General features: G+C 47.2%; 1 protein-coding gene across 1 annotated transcript in view; it reads left to right on the top strand.

The window, feature by feature from the left end:
• The window catches only part of LOC140410303 (A disintegrin and metalloproteinase with thrombospondin motifs 4-like), a 406,325-nt gene that overhangs the window by 277,617 nt on the left and 102,317 nt on the right, over positions 1–26,391 (top strand). The gene's annotated exons all lie outside the window — the stretch shown is intronic.

Here is a 26,391-nt window from a genome sequence, read left to right on the forward strand (position 1 = left end):
CTCACATTCACTCTCACACATTCACTCTCACACACTCACTCTCACATTCACTCTCTCACTCACTCACTCACTCTCTCACATTCACTCTCACATTCAATCTCTCACACTCACTATCTCTCTCACATTCACTTTCTCGCACGCACTCTCGCACTCACTCTCGCACTCATCTCGCACTCACTCTCGCACTCACTCTCTCACATTCACTCTCTCACACTCATTCTCTCACACTCATTCTCTCACATTCACTCTCTCACATTCACTCTCACACATTCACTCTCACACATTCACTCTCACACATTCACTCTCACACATTCACTCTCACACATTCACTCCCTCACATTCACTCCCTCACATTCACTCCCTCACATTCACCCTCACACTCATTCTCTCACATTCACTCTCTGACATTCACTCTCGCACACTCTCTCTCACATTCACTCTCTCACATTCACTCTCACACTCATTCTCTCACATTCATTCTCTCACATTCACTCTTTCACATTCACTCTCACACTCACTCTTGCATTCTCTCACACTATCTCACATTCACTCTCTCACATTCACTCTCTCTGACACTCTCTCTCAGATTCACTCTCTCACACTCACTCTCACATTCACTCTCACATTCACTCTCACATTGACTCTCACACTCACTCTCACACTGACTCTCACATTCACTCTCTCACATTCACTCTCACATTCACTCTCTCACATTCACTCTCTCACTCACTCACTCACTCTCTCACATTCACTCTCACATTCACTCTCTCACATTCACTCTCTCACTCACTCTCTCACATTCACTCTCACATTCACTCTCTCACATTCACTCTCTCACATTCACTCTCTCTCATTCACTCTCTCTCATTCAGTCTCTCACATTCATTCTCTCACATTCACTCTCCCACATTCACTCTCTCACACACTCTCTCACATTCACTCTCTCACAATGACTATCACATTTACTCTCTCACACACTCTCACATTCACTCGTTCACATTCACACTCTCACAATCACTCTCACACTCACTCTCTCACATTCACTCTCTCACATTCACTCTCTCACATTCACTCTCTCACACTCACTCTCACGTTCAATCTCTCACACTCACTCTCACTCTCTCTCACATTCACTCTCTCACATTCACTCTCTCACATTCACTCTCTCACACTCACTCTCACATTCACTTTCTCACACACTATCTCACACTCACTCGCACATTCACTCTCACACACTCTCTCACACTCATTTTCACTTTCACTCTCACACTCACTCTCACACTCACTCTCTCACACTCACTCTCTCACATTCAATCTCTCACACTCACTCTCACATTGAATCTCTCACACTCACTCTCACTCTCTCTCACATTCACTCTATCACATTCACTCTATCACATTCACTCTCACATTCACTCTCTCACACACTATCTCACACTCACTCGCACATTCACTCTCTCACACACTCTCTCGCATTCACTTTCTCACATTCAATCTCATACGCACTCTCACACGCACTCTCACACGCACTCTCACACGCACTCTCTCACAGTCACTCTATCACATTCACTCGCTCACATTCACTCGCTCACATTCACTCGCTCACATTCACTCGCTCACATTCACTCGCTCACATTCACTCTCTCACATCCACTCTCTCACATCCACTCTCTCACATCCACTCTCCCACATTCTCTCTTTCACACTCACTCTCACACTCACTCTCTCACATTCACTCTCACATTCACTCTCTCACACACTCTCCCACATTCACTCTCTCACAATGACTCTCACATTTGCACTCTCACACTCACTCTCACATTCACTCTCTCTCATTCAATCTCACATTCATTCTCTCACATTCACTCTCTCACACACTCTCCCACATTCACTCTCTCACAATGACTCTCACATTTGCACTCTCACTCTCACACACACACTCACACACACACTCACACTCACTCTCACTCACACACTCACACTCACACTCACTCTCGCACACACTCTCGCACTCACTCTCGCACTCACTCTCACACACACTCTCACAGTCACTCTCACTCTCACATTCACTATCTCACACTCATTCTCTCACATTCACTCTCTCACATTCACTCTCTCACATTCACTCTCTCACACTCACTCTCTCACACTCACTCTCTCACACTCACTCTCTCACACTCACTCTCTCACACTCACTCTCTCTCTCACACTCACTCTCACATTCACTCTCACATTCACTCTCTCATATTCATTCTCACATTCACTCTCTCACATTCACTCTCTCACATTCACTATTTCACATTCACTCTCACACTCATTCTCTCACATTCACTCCCTCACATGCACTCTCTCACATGCACTCTCTCACATGCACTCTCTCACATGCACTCTCACACGCACTCTCGCACTCACTCTCGCACTCACTCTCGCACTCACTCTCGCACTCACTCTCGCACTCACTCTCGCACTCACTCTCACACACACTCTCGCAGTCACTCTCGCAGTCACTCTCACTCTCACATTCACTCTCGCACATTCACTCTCACACTCATTCTCTCACATTCACTCTCTCACATTCACTCTCTCACACTCACTCTCTCACACTCACTCTCTCACACTCACTCTCTCACACTCACTCTCACATTCACTCTCACACACTATCTCACACTCACTCGCACATTCACTCTCACACACTCTCTCACACTCATTTTCACTTTCACTCTCACACTCACTCTCACACTCACTCTCTCACACTCACTCTCACATTGAATCTCTCACACTCACTCTCACTCTCTCTCACATTCACTCCATCACATTCACTCTATCACATTTACTCTCACATTCACTCTCTCACACACTATCTCACACTCACTCGCACATTCACTCTCTCACACACTCTCTCGCATTCACTTTCTCACATTCAATCTCACACGCACTCTCACACGCACTCTCACACGCACTCTCACACGCACTCTCACACGCACTCTCTCACAGTCACTCTATCACATTCACTCGCTCACATTCACTCGCTCACATTCACTCGCTCACATTCACTCGCTCACATTCACTCTCTCACATTCACTCTCTCACATCCACTCTCTCACATCCACTCTCTCACATCCACTCTCCCACATTCTCTCTTTCACACTCACTCTCACACTCACTCTCTCACATTCACTCTCACATTCACTCTCTCTCATTCACTCTCACATTCACTCTCTCACACACTCTCCCACATTCACTCTCTCACAATGACTCTCACATTTGCACTCTCACACTCACTCTCACATTCACGCTCTCTCATTCAATCTCACATTCATTCTCTCACATTCACTCTCTCACACACTCTCCCACATTCACTCTCTCACAATGACTCTCACATTTGCACTCTCACACTCACTCTCACACACACACTCACACACACACTCACACTCACTCTGACTCTCACACTCACACTCACACTCACTCTCACTCTCACTCTCACACTCACACTCACTCTCGCACTCACTCTCACACACACTCTCACAGTCACTCTCACTCTCACATTCACTATCTCACATTCACTCTCTCACATTCACTCTCTCACACTCACTCTCTCACACTCACTCTCTCACACTCACTCTCTCACACTCACTCTCTCACACTCACTCTCTCTCTCACACTCACTCTCACATTCACTCTCACATTCACTCTCTCATATTCATTCTCACATTCACTCTCTCACATTCACTCTCTCACATTCACTATTTCACATTCACTCTCACACTCATTCTCTCACATTCACTCCCTCACATGCACTCTCTCACATGCACTCTCTCACATGCACTCTCTCACATGCACTCTCACACGCACTCTCACACTCACTCTCACACTCACTCTCGCACTCACTCTCGCACTCACTCTCGCACTCACTCTTGCACTCACTCTCGCACTCACTCTCACACACACTCTCGAAGTCACTCTCGCAGTCACTCTCGCAGTCACTCTCACTCTCACATTCACTCTCGCACATTCACTCTCACACTCATTCTCTCACATTCACTCTCTCACACTCACTCTCTCACACTCACTCTCTCACACTCACTCTCTCACACTCACTCTCTCACACTCACTCTCACATTCACTCTCACATTCACTCTCACACACTATCTCACACTCACTCGCACATTCACTCTCACACACTCTCTCACACTCATTTTCACTTTCACTCTCACACTCACTCTCACACTCACTCTCTCACACTCACTCTCACATTGAATCTCTCACACTCACTCTCACTCTCTCTCACATTCACTCCATCACATTCACTCTATCACATTTACTCTCACATTCACTCTCTCACACACTATCTCACACTCACTCGCACATTCACTCTCTCACACACTCTCTCGCATTCACTTTCTCACATTCAATCTCACACGCACTCTCACACGCACTCTCACACGCACTCTCACACGCACTCTCTCACAGTCACTCTATCACATTCACTCGCTCACATTCACTCGCTCACATTCACTCGCTCACATTCACTCGCTCACATTCACACTCTCACATCCACTCTCTCACATCCACTCTCTCACATCCACTCTCCCACATTCTCTCTTTCACACTCACTCTCACACTCACTCTCTCACATTCACTCTCACATTCACTCTCTCTCATTCACTCTCACATTCACTCTCTCACACACTCTCCCACATTCACTCTCTCACAATGACTCTCACATTTGCACTCTCACACTCACTCTCACATTCACTCTCTCTCATTCAATCTCACATTCATTCTCTCACATTCACTCTCTCACACACTCTCCCACATTCACTCTCTCACAATGACTCTCACATTTGCACTCTCACACTCACTCTCACACTCACTCTCACACACACACTCACACACTCACACACACACACACACTCACACTCACTCTCACTCTCACACTCACACTCACACTCACTCTCACACTCACACTCACTCTCACACTCACTCTCGCACACACTCTCGCACTCACTCTCGCACTCACTCTCGCACTCACTCTCACACACACTCTCGCAGTCACTCTCACTCTCACATTCACTATCTCACACTCATTCTCTCACATTCACTCTCTCACATTCACTCTCTCACACTCACTCTCTCACACTCACTCGCTCACACTCACTCTCTCACACTCACTCTCTCACACTCACTCGCTCACACTCACTCTCTCACACTCACTCTCTCTCTCTCACACTCACTCTCACATTCACTCTCACATTCACTCTCACATTCACTCTCTCATATTCATTCTCACATTCACTCTCTCACATTCACTCTCTCACATTCACTATTTCACATTCACTCTCACACTCATTCTCTCACATTCACTCCCTCACATGCACTCTCTCACATGCACTCTCTCACATGCACTCTCTCACATGCACTCCCTCACATTCACTCTCTCACATTCACCCTCACACTCATTCTCTCACATTCACTCTCTCACATTCACTATTTCACATTCACTCTCACATTCACTCTCTCACATGCACTCTCTCACATGCACTCTCTCACATGCACTCTCTCACATGCACTCACTCACATGCACTCCCTCACATGCACTCCCTCAGATTCACCCTCAAAAATTCACCCTCACACTCATTCTCTCACATTCACTCTCTCACACACTATCTCACACTCACTCGCACATTCACTCTCACACACTCTCTCACACTCATTTTCACTTTCACTCTCACACTCACTCTCACACTCACTCTCTCACACTCACTCTCTCACATTCAATCTCTCACACTCACTCTCACATTGAATCTCTCACACTCACTCTCACTCTCTCTCACATTCACTCTATCACATTCACTCTATCACATTCACTCTCACATTCACTCTCACATTCACTCTCTCACACACTATCTCACACTCACTCGCACATTCACTCTCTCACACACTCTCTCGCATTCACTTTCTCACATTCAATCTCACACGCACTCTCACACGCACTCTCACACGCACTCTTACACGCACTCTCACACGCACTCTCTCACATTCACTCGATCACATTCACTCGCTCACATTCACTCGCTCACATTCACTCGCTCACATTCACTCGCTCACATTCACTCGCTCACATTCACTCTCTCACATCCACTCTCTCACATCCACTCTCTCACATCCACTCTCCCACATTCTCTCTTTCACACTCACTCTCACACTCACTCTCTCACATTCACTCTCACATTCACTCTCTCTCATTCACTCTCACATTCACTCTCTCACACACTCTCCCACATTCACTCTCTCACAATGACTCTCACATTTGCACTCTCACACTCACTCTCACATTCACTCTCTCTCATTCAATCTCACATTCATTCTCTCACATTCACTCTCTCACACACTCTCCCACATTCACTCTCTCACAATGACTCTCACATTTGCACTCTCACACTCACACACACACTCACACTCACACTCACTCTCACTCTCACTCTCACACTCACACTCACACTCACTCTCACTCTCACTCTCACACTCACACTCACACTCACACTCACACTCACTCTCGCACACACTCTCGCACTCACTCTCGCACTCACTCTCACACACACTCTCACAGTCACTCTCACTCTCACATTCACTATCTCACACTCATTCTCTCACATTCACTCTCTCACATTCACTCTCTCACACTCACTCTCTCACACTCACTCTCTCACACTCACTCTCTCACACTCACTCTCTCACACTCACTCTCTCACACTCACTCTCTCTCTCACACTCACTCTCACATTCACTCTCACATTCACTCTCTCATATTCATTCTCACATTCACTCTCTCACATTCACTCTCTCACATTCACTATTTCACATTCACTCTCACACTCATTCTCTCACATTCACTCCCTCACATGCACTCTCTCACATGCACTCTCTCACATGCACTCTCTCACATGCACTCTCACACGCACTCTCACACGCACTCTCACACTCACTCTCGCACTCACTCTCGCACTCACTCTCGCACTCACTCTCGCACTCACTCTCGCACTCACTCTCGCACTCACTCTCGCACTCACTCTCGCACTCACTCTCGCAGTCACTCTCGCAGTCACTCTCGCAGTCACTCTCGCAGTCACTCTCGCAGTCACTCTCACTCACTCACTCTCTCACATTCAATCTCTCACACTCACTCTCACATTGAATCTCTCACACTCACTCTCACTCTCTCTCACATTCACTCTATCACATTCACTCTATCACATTCACTCTCACATTCACTCTCACATTCACTCTCTCACACACTATCTCACACTCACTCGCACATTCACTCTCTCACACACTCTCTCGCGTTCACTTTCTCACATTCAATCTCACACGCACTCTCACACGCACTCTCACACGCACTCTCACACGCACTCTCTCACATTCACTCGATCACATTCACTCGCTCACATTCACTCGCTCACATTCACTCGCTCACATTCACTCGCTCACATTCACTCGCTCACATTCACTCGCTCACATTCACTCTCTCACATCCACTCTCTCACATCCACTCTCTCACATCCACTCTCCCACATTCTCTCTTTCACACTCACTCTCACACTCACTCTCTCACATTCACTCTCACATTCACTCTCTCTCATTCACTCTCACATTCACTCTCTCACACACTCTCCCACATTCACTCTCTCACAATGACTCTCACATTTGCACTCTCACACTCACTCTCACATTCACTCTCTCTCATTCAATCTCACATTCATTCTCTCACATTCACTCTCTCACACACTCTCCCACATTCACTCTCTCACAATGACTCTCACATTTGCACTCTCACACTCACTCTCACACTCACACACACACACTCACACTCACACTCACTCTCACTCTCACTCTCACACTCACACTCACTCTCACTCTCACTCTCACACTCACACTCACACTCACACTCACACTCACTCTCACACTCACACTCACTCTCGCACACACTCTCGCACTCACTCTCGCACTCACTCTCGCACTCACTCTCACACACACTCTCACAGTCACTCTCACTCTCACATTCACTATCTCACACTCATTCTCTCACATTCACTCTCTCACATTCACTCTCTCACATTCACTCTCTCACACTCACTCTCTCACACTCACTCTCTCACACTCACTCTCTCACACTCATTCTCTCACACTCACTCTCTCACACTCACTCTCTCACACTCACTCTCTCTCTCACACTCACTCTCACATTCACTCTCTCATATTCATTCTCACATTCACTCTCTCACATTCACTCTCTCACATTCACTATTTCACATTCACTCTCACACTCATTCTCTCACATTCACTCCCTCACATGCACTCTCTCACATGCACTCTCACACGCACTCTCGCACTCACTCTCGCACTCACTCTCGCACTCACTCTCGCACTCACTCTCGCACTCACTCTCGCACTCACTCTCGCACTCACTCTCGCAGTCACTCTCGCAGTCACTCTCGCAGTCACTCTCACTCATTCACCCTCACACTCATTCTCTCACATTCACTCTCTCACATTCACTCTCTCACACTCACTCTCTCACACTCACTCTCTCACACTCACTCTCTCACACTCACTCTCTCACACTCACTCTCTCACACTCACTCTCTCACACTCACTCTCACATTCACTCTCACACACTATCTCACACTCACTCGCACATTCACTCTCACACACTCTCTCACACTCATTTTCACTTTCACTCTCACACTCACTCTCACACTCACTCTCTCACACTCACTCTCTCACATTCAATCTCTCACACTCACTCTCACATTCAATCTCTCACACTCACTCTCACTCTCTCTCACATTCACTCTATCACATTCACTCTATCACATTCACTCTCACACACACTATCTCACACTCACTCGCACATTCACTCTCTCACACACTCTCTCACATTCACTTTCTCACATTCAATCTCACACGCACTCTCACACGCACTCTCACACGCACTCTCACACGCACTCTCACACGCACTCTCACATGCACTCTCTCACATTCACTCTATCACATTCACTCGCTCACATTCACTCGCTCACATCCACTCTCTCACATCAACTCTCCCACATTCTCTCTTTCACACTCACTCTCACACTCACTCTCTCAGATTCACTCTCACATTCACTCTCTCTCATTCACTCTCACATTCACTCTCTCACACACTCTCCCACATTCACTCTCTCACAATGACTCTCACATTTGCACTCTCACACTCACTCTCACATTCACTCTCTCTCATTCACTCTCACATTCATTCTCTCACATTCAATCTCCCACATTCACTCTCTCACACACTCACGCTCACTCTCGCACTCAATCTCACACACACTCTCGCAGTCACTCTCACTCTCACATTCACCATCTCACACTCATTCTCTCACATTCACTCTCTCACATTCACTCTCTCACACACTCTCTCACATTCACTTTCTCACATTCAATCTCACACGCACTCTCACACGCACTCTCACACGCACTCTCTCACATTCACTCTATCACATTCACTCGCTCACATTCACTCGCTCACATTCACTCGCTCACATTCACTCGCTCACATTCACTCTCTCACATTCACTCTCCCACATTCTCTCTTTCACACTCACTCTCACACTCACTCTCTCACATTCACTCTCACATTCACTCTCACATTCACTCTCTCACACACTCTCCCACATTCACTCTCTCACAATGACTCTCACATTTGCACTCTCACACTCACTCTCACACTCACTCTCACACTCACTCTCACACACACACACAATCCCACACACAAACTCACACTCACTCTCACACTCACACTCACACTCACTCTCACTCTCGCACTCAATCTCACACACACTCCCGCAGTCACTCTCACTCTCACATTCACTATCTCACACTCATTCTCTCACATTCACTCTCTCACACTCACTGTCTCACACTCACTCTCTCACACTCACTCTCTCACACTCACTCTCTCACACTCACACACTCACTCTCACTCACTCTCACATTCACTCTCACATTCACTCTCTCACATTCACTATTTCACATTCACTCTCACACTCATTCTCTCACATTCACTCCCTCACATGCACTCTCGCACTCACTCTCGCACTCACTCTCGCACTCACTCTCGCACTCACATTCACTCTCACACTCATTCTCTCACACTCACTCTCTCACACTCACTCTCTCACACTCACTCTCTCACACTCACTCTCTCACACTCACTCTCTCACACTCACACACTCACTCTCACTCACTCTCACATTCACTCTCACATTCACTCTCTCACATTCACTATTTCACATTCACTCTCACACTCATTCTCTCACATTCACTCCCTCACATGCACTCTCGCACTCACTCTCGCACTCACTCTCGCACTCACTCTCGCACTCACATTCACTCTCACACTCATTCTCTCACACTCACTCTCTCACACTCACTCCCTCACACTCACTCTCTCACATTCACTCTCTCACATTCACTATTTCACATTCACTCTCACACTCATTCTCTCACATTCACTCCCTCACATGCACTCTCTCACATGCACTCTCTCACATGCAGTCTGTCACATGCACTCCCTCACATTCACCCTCACACTCATTCTCTCACATTCACTCTCTCACATTCACTATTTCACATTCACTCTCACATTCACTCCCTCACATGCACTCTCTCACATGCACTCTCCCACATGCACTCTCTCACATGCACTCTCTCACATGCACTCCCTCACATGCACTCCCTCACATTCACCCTCACACATTCACCCTCACACTCATTCTCTCACATTCACTCTCTCACACACACTCTCACACTCTCACACATTCTCACTCTCTCACACATTCTCACTCTCTCACACTCACTCTCTCACACATTCTCACTCTCTCACACTCACTCTCTCACACTCACTCTCACACATTCACCCTCTCACATTCATAGAACATAGAACATAGAAAATACAGCACAGAACAGGCCCTTCGGCCCACCATGTTGTGCCGAACCTTTGTCCTAGATTAATCATAGATTATCATTGAATTTACAGTGCAGAAGGAGGCCATTCAGCCCTTTGAGTCTGCACCAGCTCTTGGAAAGAGCACCCTACCCAAACTCAACACCTCCACCCAACACCAAGGGCAATTTGGACATTAAGGGCAATTTATCATTGGCCAATTCACCTAACCCGCACATCTTTGGACTGTGGGAGGAAACCGGAGCACCCGGAGGAAACCCACGCAGACACGGGGAGGACGTGCAGACTCCGCACAGACAATGACCCAAGCTGGAATCGAACCTGGGACCATGGATCTGTGAAGCAATTGTGCTATCCACAATGCTACCGTGCTGCCCTTAAGAACAAATAAATCTACACTATATCATTTTCCCGTAATCCATGTACCTATCCAACAGCTGCTTGAAGGTCCCTAATGTTTCCGACTCAACTACTTCCACAGGCAGTGCATTCCATTAGGTTTTTGCACTGAGTGCTGAATTTGGTGCTTTTTGAGTGCGATAGTGAGAGTTTGGTGACCGAGGGAGTATAAGGCTTCATTTTTATCTAAAGTTTAGTCTTTCTTTTATTTAGTTAATTAACTTAAAAGTTGCTGTTTGGTTTAGAAGAAGGTGAATTTTCAATCAGCTTTAAACAGGCTTCTACTTCTAGGCACTTGCAGCTGGAGCTTGTTAATTAGTTAATTGGATTAGGCCAGTTTTTCAGAGGCTAGATTCACAGTATAAAAGTGATCCCCTACAGTGCAGACTTTGTTTGCACTGAGTGCTGAATTTGGTGCTTTTTGAGTGCGATAGTGAGAGTTTGGTGACTGAGGGAGTGCTGAATTTGGTGCTTTTTGAGTGCGATAGTGAGAGTTTGGTGACCGAGGGAGTGCTGAATTTGGTGCTTTTTGAGTGCGATAGTGAGAGTTTGGTGACCGAGGGAGTTAGGTGAGGAGGGAGTAAGGTGCTCCTTTCATTTTGTTTCCGACATTTCTGCAAAGAGTGCGAAGAGAGCCAGGAGTTTACAGGAAGTGTAGCTGACTGGGAGCAGAGTCGGAGGGCGGAGATCTAGTTAGTCCACACAGCAGCTATATTCTGTAAGGTAAGAGGGGATGGAGGCTAGGCCAGTTACATGCTCCTCCTGTAGGATGTGGGTGGTGAGGGATACCACCGGTGTCCCCGCTGACTATACCTGCGGGAAGTGCACCCAACTTCAGCTCCTCAAAGACCGTGTTAGGGAACTGGAGCTGAAGCTGGATGAACTTCGGATCACCCGGGAGGCAGAGGGGGTGATTGAGAAGAGTTACAGGGAGGTAACCACACCCAAGGTACAGGACAAGAATAGCTGGGTTACAGTCAGGGGGAAAAAAACAAACAGGCAGACAGTGCAGGGATCCCTCGTGGCCGTTCCCCTTCAAAACAAGTATACCGTTTTGGATGCTGTTGGGGGGGATGACCTACCGGGGGAAGGCCCTAGCGGCCAGGTCTCTGGCACTGAGTCTGGCTCTGGGGCTCAGAAGGGAAGGGGGGAGAATAGAAAAGCAATAGTTGTAGGAGATTCAATGGTTAGGGGAATAGATAGGAGATTCTGTGGTCGCGAGCGAGACTCCCAGAAGGTATGTTGCCTCCCGGGTGCCAGGGCCAGGGATGTCTCGGATCGTGTCTTCAGGATCCTTAAGGGGGAGGGGGAGCAGCCAGAAGTCGTGGTGCACATTGGTACCAACGACATAGGTAGGAAAAGGGGTGTGGAGGTAATAAACAAGTTTAGGGAGTTAGGCTGGAAGTTGAAAGCCAGGACAGACAGAGTTGTCATCTCTGGTTTGTTGCCGGTGCCACGTGATAGCGAGGCTAGGAATAGGGAGAGAGTGCAGTTGAACACGTGGCTGCAGGAATGGTGTAGGAGGGAGGGCTTCAGGTATTTGGATAATTGGAGCGCATTCTGGGGAAGGTGGGACCTGTACAAGCAGGACGGGTTGCATCTGAACCAGAGGGGCACCAATATCCTGGGAGGGAGGTTTGCTAGTACTCTTCGGGAGGGTTTAAACTAATTTGGCAGGGGAATGGGAACCGGATTTGTAGTCCAGCAACTAAGGTAGCCGATATTCGGGACGCCAAAGCATGTAATGAGGCAGTGGGGAAGGGAACACTGACAAAGGAGAGTATTTGCAGGCACGGAGATGGGTTGAAGTGTGTATACTTCAACGCAAGAAGCATCAGGAATAAGGTGGGTGAACTTAAGGCATGGATCGGTACTTGGGACTACGATGTGGTGGCCATCACGGAAACTTGGATAGAAGAGGGGCAGAAATGGTTGTTGGAGGTCCCTGGTTATAGATGTTTCAATAAGATTAGGGAGGGTGGTAAAAGAGGTGGGGGGGTGGCATTATTAATTAGAGATAGTACAACAGTTGCAGAAAGGCAGTTCGAGGAGTATCACCCTATTGAGGTAGTATGGGTTGAAGTCAGAAATAGGAAAGGAGCAGTCACCTTGTTAGGAGTTTTCTATAGGCCCCCCAATAGTAGCAGAGATGTGGAGGAACAGATTGGGAATCAGATCTACTCTCTGGGTAAAGAACCTACCTCTGATATCCCTCCTATATCTTCCACCTTTCACCTTAAATTTATGTCCCCTTGTAATGGTGTGTTCCACCTGGGGAAAAAGTCTCTGACTGTCTACTCTATCTATTCCCCTGATCATCTTATAAACCTCTATCAAGTCGCCCCTCATCCTTCTCGGCTCTAATGAGAAAAGGCCTAGCACCCTCAACCTTTCCTCGTAAGACCTACTCTCCATTCCAGGCAACATCCTGGTAAATCTTCTTTGCACCTTTTCCAGAGCTTCCACATCCTTCCTAAAATGAGGCGACCAGAACTGTACACAGTACTCCAAATGTGGCCTTACCAAAGTTTTGTACAGCTGCATCATTACCTCATGGCTCTTAAATTCAATCCCTCTGTTAATGAACGCGAGCACACCATAGGCCTTCTTCACAGCTCTATCCACTTGAGTGGCAACTTTCAAAGATGTATGAACATAGACCCCAAGGTCTCTCTGCTCCTCCACAATGCCAAGAACTCTACCGTTAACCCTGTATTCCGCATTCATATTTGTCCTTCCAAAATGGACAACCTCACACTTTTCAGGGTTAAACTCCATCTGCCACTTCTCAGCCCAGCTCTGCATCCTATCTATGTCTCTTTGCAGCCGACAACAGCCCTCCTTACTATCCACAACTCCACCAATCTTCGTATCGTCTGCAAATTTACTGACCCACCCTTCAACTCCCTCATCCAAGTCATTAATGAAAATCACAAACAGCAGAGGACCCAGAACTGATCCCTGCGGTACACCACTGGTAACTGGGATCCAGGCTGAATATTTGCCATCCACCACCACTCTCTGACTTCTATCGGTTAGCCAGTTCGTTATCCAACTGGCCAAATTTCCCACTATCCCATGCCTCCTTACTTTGTGCAGAAGCCTACCATGGGGAACTTTATCAAATGCCTTACTAAAATCCATGTACACTACATCCACTGCTTTACCTTCATCCACATGCTTGGTCACCTCCTCAAAGAATTCAATAAGATTTGTAAGGCAAGACCTACCCCTCACAAATCCGTGCTGACTATCCCTAATCAAGCAGTGTCTTTCCAGATGCTCAGAAATCCTATCCTTCAGTACCCTTTCCATTACTTTGCCTACCACCGAAGTAAGACTAACTGGCCTGTAATTCCCAGGGTCATCCCTAGTTCCTTTTTTGAACAGGGGCACGACATTCGCCACTCTCCAATCCCCTGGTACCACCCCTGTTGACAGTGAGGACGAAAAGATAATTGCCAATGGCTCTGCAATTTCATCTCTTGCTTCCCATAGAATCCTTGGATATATCCCGTCAGGCCCGGGGGACTTGTCTATCCTCAAGTTTTTCAAAATGCCCAACACATCTTCCTTCCTAACAAGTATTTCCTCGAGCTTACCAATCTGTTTCACACTGTCCTCTCCAACAATATCGCCCCTCTCATTTGTAAATACAGAAGAAAAGTACTCATTCAAGACCTCGCCTATCTCTTCAGACTCAATACACAATCTCCCGCTACTGTCCTTGATCGGACCTACCCTCGCTCTAGTCATTCTCATATTTCTCACATATGTGTAAAAGGCCTTGGGGTTTTCCTTGATCCTACCCGCCAAAGATTGTTCATGCCCTCTCTTAGCTCTCCTAATCCCTTTCTTCAGTTCCCTCCTGGCTATCTTGTATCCCTCCAATGCCCTGTCTGAACCTTGTTTCCTCAGCCTTACATAAGTCACCTTTTTCCTCTTAACAAGACATTCAACCTCTCTTGTCAACCATGGTTCCCTCACTCGATCATCTCTTCCCTGCCTGACAGGGACATACATATCAAGGACACGTAGCACCTGTTCCTTGAACAAGTTCCACATTTCACTTGTGTCCTTCCCTGCCAGCCTATGTTCCCAACTTATGCACTTCAATTCTTGTCTGACAACATCGTATTTACCCTTCCCCCAATTGTAAACCTTGCCCTGTTGCACGTACCTATCCCTCTCCATTACTAAAGTGAAAGTCACAGAATTGTGGTCACTATCTCCAAAATGCTCCCCCACTAACAAATCTATCACTTGCCCTGGTTCATTACCCAGTACTAAATCCAATATTGCCCCTCCTCTGGTTGGACAATCTACATACTGTGTTAGAAAAGCTTCCTGGACACACTGCACAAACACCACCCCATCCAAACTATTTGATCTAAAGAGTTCCCACTCAATATTTGGGAAGTTAAAGTCGCCCATGACTACTACCCTATGACTTCTGCACCTTTCCAAAATCTGTTTCCCAATCTGTTCCTCCACATCTCTGCTACTATTGGGGGGCCTATAGAAAACTCCTAACAAGGTGACTGCTCCTTTCCTATTTCTGACTTCAACCCATACTACCTCAATAGGGTGATACTCCTCAAACTGCCTTTCTGCAGCTGTTATACTATCTCTAATTAATAATGCCAACCCCCCACCTCTTTTACCACCCTCCCTAATCTTATTGAAACATCTATAACCAGGGACCTCCAACAACCATTTCTGCCCCTCTTCTATCCAAGTTTCCGTGATGGCCACCACATCGTAGTCCCAAGTACCGATCCATGCCTTAAGTTCACCCACCTTATTCCTGATGCTTCTTGCGTTGAAGTATACACACTTCAACCCATCTCCGTGCCTGCAAATACTCTCCTTTGTCAGTGTTCCCTTCCCCACTGCCTCATTACAAGCTTTGGCGTCCTGAATATCGGCTACCTTAGTTGCTGGACTACAAATCCGGCTCCCATTCCCCTGCCAAATTAGTTTAAACCCTCCCGAAGAGTACTCGCAAACCTCCCTCCCAGGATATTGGTGCCCCTCTGGTTCAGGTGCAACCCGTCCTGCTTGTACAGGTCCCACCTTCCCCAGAATGCGCTCCAATTATCCAAATACCTGAAGCCCTCCCTCCTACACCATTCCTGCAGCCACGTGTTCAACTGCACTCTCTCCCTATTCCTAGCCTCGCTATCACGTGGCACCGGCAACAAACCAGAGATGACAACTCTGTCTGTCCTGGCTTTCAACTTCCAGCCTAACTCCCTAAACTTGTTTATTACCTCCACACCCCTTTTCCTACCTATGTCGTTGGTACCAATGTGCACCACGACTTCTGGCTGCTCCCCCTCCCCCTTAAGGATCCTGAAGACACGATCCGAGACATCCCTGGCCCTGGCACCCGGGAGGCAACATACCTTCCGGGAGTCTCGCTCGCGACCACAGAATCTCCTATCTATTCCCCTAACCATTGAATCTCCTACAACTATTGCTTTTCTATTCTCCCCCCTTCCCTTCTGAGCCCCAGAGCCAGACTCAGTGCCAGAGACCTGACCGCTAGGGCCTTCCCCCGGTAGGTCATCCCCCCCAACAGCATCCAAAACGGTATACTTGTTTTGAAGGGGAACGGCCACGAGGGATCCCTGCACTGTCTGCCTGTTTGTTTTTTTCCCCCTGACTGTAACCCAGCTATTCTTGTCCTGTACCTTGGGTGTGGTTACCTCCCTGTAACTCTTCTCAATCACCCCCTCTGCCTCCCGGATGATACGAAGTTCATCCAGCTTCAGCTCCAGTTCCCTAACACGGTCTTTGAGGAGCTGAAGTTGGGTGCACTTCCCGCAGGTATAGTCAGTGGGGACACCGGTGGTATCCCTCACCACCCACATCCTACAGGAGGAGCATGTAACTGGCCTAGCCTCCATCCCCTCTTACCTTACAGAATATAGCTGCTGTGTGGACTAACTAATCTCCGCCCTTCGACTCTGCTCCCAGTCAGCTACACTTCCTGTAAACTCCTGGCTCTCTTCGCACTCTTTGCGGAAATGTCGGAAACAAAATGAAAGGAGCACCTTACTCCCTCCTCACCTAACTCCCTCGGTCACCAAACTCTTACTACAGCACTCAAAAAGCACCAAATTCAGCACTCCCTCGGTCACCAAACTCTCACTATCGCACTCAAAAAGCACCAAATTCAGCACTCCCTCGGTCACCAAACTCTTACTACAGCACTCAAAAAGCACCAAATTCAGCACTCAGTGCAAACAAAGTCTGCACTGTAGGGGATCACTTTTATACTGTGAATCTAGCCTCTGAAAAACTGGCCTAATCCAATTAACTAATTAACAAGCTCCAGCTGCAAGTGCCTAGAAGTAGAAGCCTGTTTAAAGCTGATTGAAAATTCACCTTGTTCTAAACCAATCAGCAACTTTTAAGTTAATTAACTAAATAAAAGAAAGACTAAACTTTAGATAAAAATGAAGCCTTATACTCCCTCGGTCACCAAACTCTCACTATCGCACTCAAAAAGCACCAAATTCAGCACTCAGTGCAAACTCTCACACTCACTCTCTCACACTCACTCTCTCACACTCACTCTCTCACACTCACTCTCTCACATTCACTCTCACATTCACTCTCACATTCACTCTCTCACATTCACTCTCACAGTCACTCTCTCACACTCACTCTCTCACATTCACTCTCACATTCACTCTCTCACATTCACTCTCACAGTCACTCTCTCACACATTCACTCTCTCACATTCACTCTCACATTCACTCTCACATTAACTTTCTCACATTCACTCTCACACTCACTCTCACACTCACTCTCTCACACTCACTCTCTCACACTCACTCTCACATTACACTCTCACATTACACTCTCACACTCACTCTCTCACATTCACTCTCACATTCACTCTCACATACACACTCACATTCACTCTCTCACATTGACTCTCACACTCACTCTCTCACACTCACTCTCTCACATTAACTCTCACATTCACTCGCTCACACTCACTCTCTCATTCACTCTCTCACATTCACTCTCTCACTTTCACTCTCACATTCACTCCCTCCCAGTTGCTCTCTCACATTCACTCTCTCACATTCACTCTCTCACATTCACTCTCTCACATTCACTCTCACATTCACTCTCACACTCACTCTCACATTCACTCTCTCACACATTCACTCTCTCACATTCACTCTCACACATACACTCTCTCACATTCATTCTCACATTCACTCTCACACTCACTCTCTCACATTCAGTCTCTCACATTCACTCTCACACTCACTCTCTCACATTCAGTCTCTCACATTCACTCTCACATTCACTCTCACACATTCACTCTCACATTCACTCTCACATTCACACTCACATTCACTCTCTCACATTGACTCTCACACTCACTCTCTCACACACACTCTCTCACACTCACTCTCTCACATTAACTCTCACATTCACTCGCTCACACTCACTCTCTCATTCACTCTCTCACATTCACTCTCTCACATTCACTCTCTCACATTCACTCTCACATTCACTCTCACACTCACTCTCACATTCACTCTCTCACACATTCACTCTCTCACATTCACTCTCACACATACACTCTCTCACATTCACACTCACATTCACTCTCACACTCACTCTCTCACATTCAGTCTCTCACATTCACTCTCACATTCACTCTCACACATTCACTCTCTCACATTCACTCTCTCACATTCACTCTCACATTCACTCTCACACTCACTCTCACATTCACTCTCTCACACATTCACTCTCTCACATTCACTCTCACACAGACACTCTCTCACATTCACTCTCACATTCACTCTCACACTCACTCTCTCACATTCAGTCTCTCACATTCACTCTCACATTCACTCTCACACATTCACTCTCTCACATTCACTCTCACACATTCACTCTCTCACATTCACTCTCTCACTTTCACTCTCACATTTACTCCCTCCCATTTGCTCTCTCACATTCACTCTCTCACATTCACTCTCTCACATTCACTCTCTCACATTCACTCTCACACATTCACTCTCTCACATTCACTCTCTCACATTCACTCTCACATTCACTCTCTCACATTCACTTTCACATTCACACTCACTGTGATACACACCCACACATTCACACACAAACACTCTGTTACACACTGACCCGCACACCCACACTGTGATACACACTCACACACACACGCACACACACTCTGTTACATACTGACTCACACACCCACGCTGTGATACACACTCACACATTCCCACACACACTCTGTTACACACTCACGCACCCACACTGTGATACACACTCACACATTCACACACACACACACTCTCTTACACACTGACTCACACGCGCACACTGCGACACACACACTCTGTTACACACCACATTGACTCACACAGCAACACTGTGATACACACTCATACACACCCTCTGTTACACACTGACTCACACACCCACACTGTGATACACATACACACACACACACACACATCTGTTACACACTGACTCACACACCCACACTGTGATACACACTCACACATTCACACACTCACACACACTCTGTTACACACTGACTCACACACCCACACTGTGATACACACTCACACATTCACACACTCACACACACTCTGTTACACACTGACTCACACACCCACACTGTGATACACACACACCCACAAACAGACACACTCTGTTACACACTGACTTACACACCCACGCTGTGATGCACACTCACAAACTCACACACACACACACACACACACTGTTACACACTGACTCAAACACCCACACTGTGATACAAAATTTACACACACACTGTTACACAGTGTCTCACACACCCACACTGTGATTCACACTCACACATTAACACACACACACTCTGTTACACACTAACTCACACTTACACACTGTGATACACACTCACACACACACTCTGTCACACCCTGACTCACACACCCACACTGTGATATACACTCGCACTTTCACACACACACACACACTCTGTTGCACACTGACTCACACACCCACACTGTGATACACACTCACACACACACACACACACACACTGTTACACACTGACTCTCACACCCAAACTGTGATACACACTCGCACACACACTGTTACACACTGACTCACACTGTGATACACACACAGACACAGTCTGTTATACACTGACTCACACACCCACACAGTGATACACACTCACACACACACACTGACTCACAACCCCACACTGTGATACACACTGACACATACACACACACACACACACACACACACTGTTACACACTGACTCACACACCCACATTGTAATGCACACTCACACACCCACACTCTGTTACACACTGACTCTCACACCCACACTGGGATACACACTCACACATTCACACACACACACTCACTGTTACACACTGACTCACACACCCACACTGTGATACACACTCACACACACACACTCACACACACTCTGTTACACACTGACTCACACACCCACATTGTGATACACACTCACACACTCTGTTACACACTGACTCACACACCCACACTGTGATACGCACTCACACGCTCACACACACACACACACACACTGGTCACACTGACTCACACACCCACAATGTGATACACACACACACACTCTCTGTTACACGCTGACTTAGACACCCACACTGTGATATACACTCACACACACACTCTGTTACACACTGACTCACACACCCACACTGTGTACACTCTCACACACACGCACACACTCTGATACACACTGACTCACACACCCACACTGTGATACACACTCATACACACACACTCTGTTACACTCTGACTCACACACACACTGTGATACACACACACACACTCTGTTGCACACTGACTCACTCGCCCACACTGTGATACGCACACACACACACAAACTCTGTTACACACTGACTCACACACCCACACTGTGATACACACTCACACATTCACACACACACACTGTTACACACTGACTCGCACACACTGACTGTGATACACACACACTCACATACACACTCTGTTACACACTGACTCACACCCCCACACTGTGAAACACACTCTCACACACACACACACATACACACTCTATTACACACTGACTCACACACCCACACTGTGAAACACACTCACACACACACGCACACAATCTGTTACACACTGACTCACACATCCACACTGTGACACGCACACACACACAAACACTGTTACACACTGACTCACACACCCACACTGTGACACACACTCTCACACACACACACACTCTGTTACACACTGACTCACACACCCACAGTGTGATACACACTCACACACACTCTGTTACACACTGACTCACACACCCACACTGTGATACACACTCACACATTCACACACACAAACACTCTGTAACACACTGACTCACACACCCACACTGTGATACATACTCAGTTACACACTGACTCACACCCACATAGTGTTCAAAACTAACTCAAACACCCACACTGTGATACACACTCACACACACACACACACTGTTACACACTGACTCACACACCCACACTGTGATACACACACACACACACACACTCAGTTACACATTGACTCACACCCCCACACTGTGATACACACACACACACACACACATTCTGTTACACACTGTCTCACACACTCACTCTGTGTTACACACTCACACACACACACACTCTGTTACACACTGACTCACACGCCCACACTGTGATACACACTCAGACGCACTCTGTTACACACTGACACACACACCCACACTGTGATACACACTCACACGCACTCTGTTACACACTGACTCACACACGCACACTGCGACACAAACAGTCTGTTACACACCACACTGACTCACAAAGCAACACTGTGATACACACTCATACACACACACTCATACACTCTGTTGCACGCTGACTCACACCTCCCACTGTGATACACACACACACACACCCTCTGTTACACACTGACTCTCACACCCACACTGTGATACACACTCAGACACACACACACACTCTGTTACACACTGACTCACTCACACACACTGTGTTACAAACTCACACACACACACTGTTCCACACTGACTCACACACCCACACTGTGATACACACACACCCACAAACAGACACACTCTGTTACACACCGACTTACACACCCACGCTGTGATGCACACTCACACATTCATACACACACACACACACACTGTTACACAGTGTCTCACACACACACACTGTGATTCACACTCACACATTAACACACACACACACTGTTACACACTGACTCTCACACCCACACTGTGATACACACTTACACACACACTGTTACACACTGACTCACACTGTGATACACACACAGACACACGCTGTTATACACTGACTCACACACCCACACAGTGATACACACTCACACACACACACTGACTCACAACCCCACACTGTGATACACACTGACACATTCACACACACACACACACACTGTTACACACTGACTCACACACCCACATTGTAATGCACACTCACACACACACACTCTGTTACACACTGACTCACACACCCACACTGGGATACACACTCACACATTCACACACACACACACACACACACACACTGTTACACACTGACTCACACACCCACACTGTGATACACACTCACACACACACACTCACACACACTCTGTTACACACTGACTCACACACCCACACTGTGATACACACTCACACACTCACACGCACACACTGTTACACACTGACTCACACACCCACACTGTGATACACACTCACACACACTCACACACACACACTCTGTTACACACTGACTCACACACCCACACTGTGATACACACTCACACGCTCACACACACACACACACACACACTGTTATCACTGACTCACACACCCACAATGTGATATACACTCACACACACACACACACACTCTGTTACACACTGACTCACACACCCAGACTGTGTACACACGCACACATTCTGTTACACACTGATTCACACACCCACACTGCGATACACAATCACACACATGCACACACTCTGTTACACACTGACTCACACACCCAGACTGTGTACACACTCACACACACGCACACAGTCTGTTACACACTGACTCACACACCCAGACTGCGATACACACTCGCACACACACACTCTGTTACACACTGACTCACACACCCACACTGTGATACACACTCATACGCGCACACACTCAGTTACACTCTGACTCACACACACACGCTGTGATACACACACACACACACACACTCTGTTACACACTGACTCACACACCCACACTGTGATACACACTCACACATTCACACACACACACACACGCTCTGTTACACACTGACTCACACACCCACACTGTGATACACACTCACACATTCACACACACTCTGTTACACACTGACTCACTCGCCCACACTGTGATACGCACACACACAGACAAACTCTGTTACACACTGACTCACACACCCACACTGTGATACAAACTCACACATTCACACACACACACACACTCTGTTACACACTGACTCACACACCCACACTGTGATACACACTCACACATTCACACACACACTGTTACACACTGACTCACGCACCCACACTGTGATACACACTCACACACACACACACTCTGTTACACACTGACTCACACATATACACTGTGACACACACACACCCACACACACTGTTACACACTGACTCACACACCCACACTGTGATACACACTCACACACACACATACACACTCTGTTACACACTGACTCACACACCCACACTGTGATATACACTCACACACACACACTCACACACACTGTTCACACTGACTCACACATCCACACTGTGACACACACACACACACACACACACACACAAACTGTTACACACTGACTCACACATCCACACTGGGATACACACTCACACACACACACACAAACTCTGTTACACACTGACTCACACACCCACACTGTGAAACACACTCTCACACACACACACACACACACACACACTCTGATACACACTGACTCACACACCCACAGTGTGATACACACACTCTGTTACAGACTGACTCACACACACACACACTGTGAAACACACTCTCATACACACTCACACACACACTGTTACACACTGACTCACACACCCACACTGTGATTCACACTCACACATTCACACACACAAACACTCTGTTACACACTGACTCACACACCCACACTGTGATACATACTCAGATACACACTGACTCACACCCACATACTGTTAAAAACTGACTCACACACCCACACTGTGATACCCACTCACACACACACACACACACTCTGTTACACACTGTCTCACACACCCACACTCTGATACACACACACACACACACTCAGTTACACGCTGACTCACACCCCCAAACTGTGATACACACACACACATTCTGTTACACACTGTCTCACACACCCACTCTGTGCTACACACTCACACACACACACACACTCTGTTACACACTGACTCACACACCTACACTGTGATACACACTCACACACACACGCACACAATCTGTTACACACTGACTCACACATCCACACTGTGACACGCACACCCACACACACACACACACTCTGTTACACACTGACACACACACCCACAGTGTGATACACACTCACACACACTCTGTTACACACTGACTCACACACCCACACTGTGATACACACTCACACATTCACACACATAAACACTCTGTAACACACTGACTCACACACCCACACTGTGATACATACTCAGTTACACACTGACTCACACCCACATACTGTTCAAAACTGACTCAAACACCCACACTGTGATACACACTCACACACATGCACACTCTGTTACACACTGACTCACTACACCCACACTGTGATACACACACACACACACACACTCAGTTACACACTGACTCACACCCCCACACTGTGATACACACACACACACACACACATTCTGTTACACACTGTCTCACACACTCACTCTGTGTTACACACTCACACACACACACACACACACTCTGTTACACACTGACTCACACGCCCACGCTGTGATACACACTCACACGCACTCTGTTACACATTGACTCACACACCCACACTGTGATACACACTCACACGCACTCTGTTACACACTGACTCACACATGCACACTGCGACACAGTCTGTTACACACCACACTGACTCACAAAGCAACACTGTGATACACACTCATACACACACACTCATACACTCTGTTACACGCTGACTCACACCTCCCACTGTGATACACACACACACCCCCTCTGTTACACACTGACTCACACACACACACTGTGTTACACACTGACTCACTCACACACACTGTGTTACAAACTCACACACACACACTGTTCCACACTGACTCACACACCCACACTGTGATACACACACCCCCACAAACAGACACACTCTGTTACACACCCACGCTGTGATGCACACTCACACATTCATACACACACACACACACACACTGTTACACAGTGTCTCACACACACACACTGTGATTCACACTCACACATTAACACACACACACACTGTTACACACTGACTCTCACACCCACACTGTGATACACACTCACACACACACTGTTACACACTGACTCACACTGTGATACACACACACACAGACACACTCTGTTACACACTGACTCACACACCCACACTGTGATACACACTCACACACACACACATACACACTCTGTTACACACTGACTCACACACCCACACTGTGATATACACTCACACACAGACACTCACACACACTGTTCACACTGACTCACACATCCACACTGTGACACACACACACACACAAACTGTTACACACTGACTCACACATCCACACTATGATACACACTCACACACACACACACAAACTCTGTTACACACTGACTCACACACCCACACTGTGAAACACA

The sequence above is a fragment of the Scyliorhinus torazame genome, chromosome 4, assembly GCF_047496885.1.
Source record: "Scyliorhinus torazame isolate Kashiwa2021f chromosome 4, sScyTor2.1, whole genome shotgun sequence".
In the NCBI taxonomy this organism is placed as follows: Eukaryota; Metazoa; Chordata; class Chondrichthyes; order Carcharhiniformes; family Scyliorhinidae; genus Scyliorhinus; species Scyliorhinus torazame.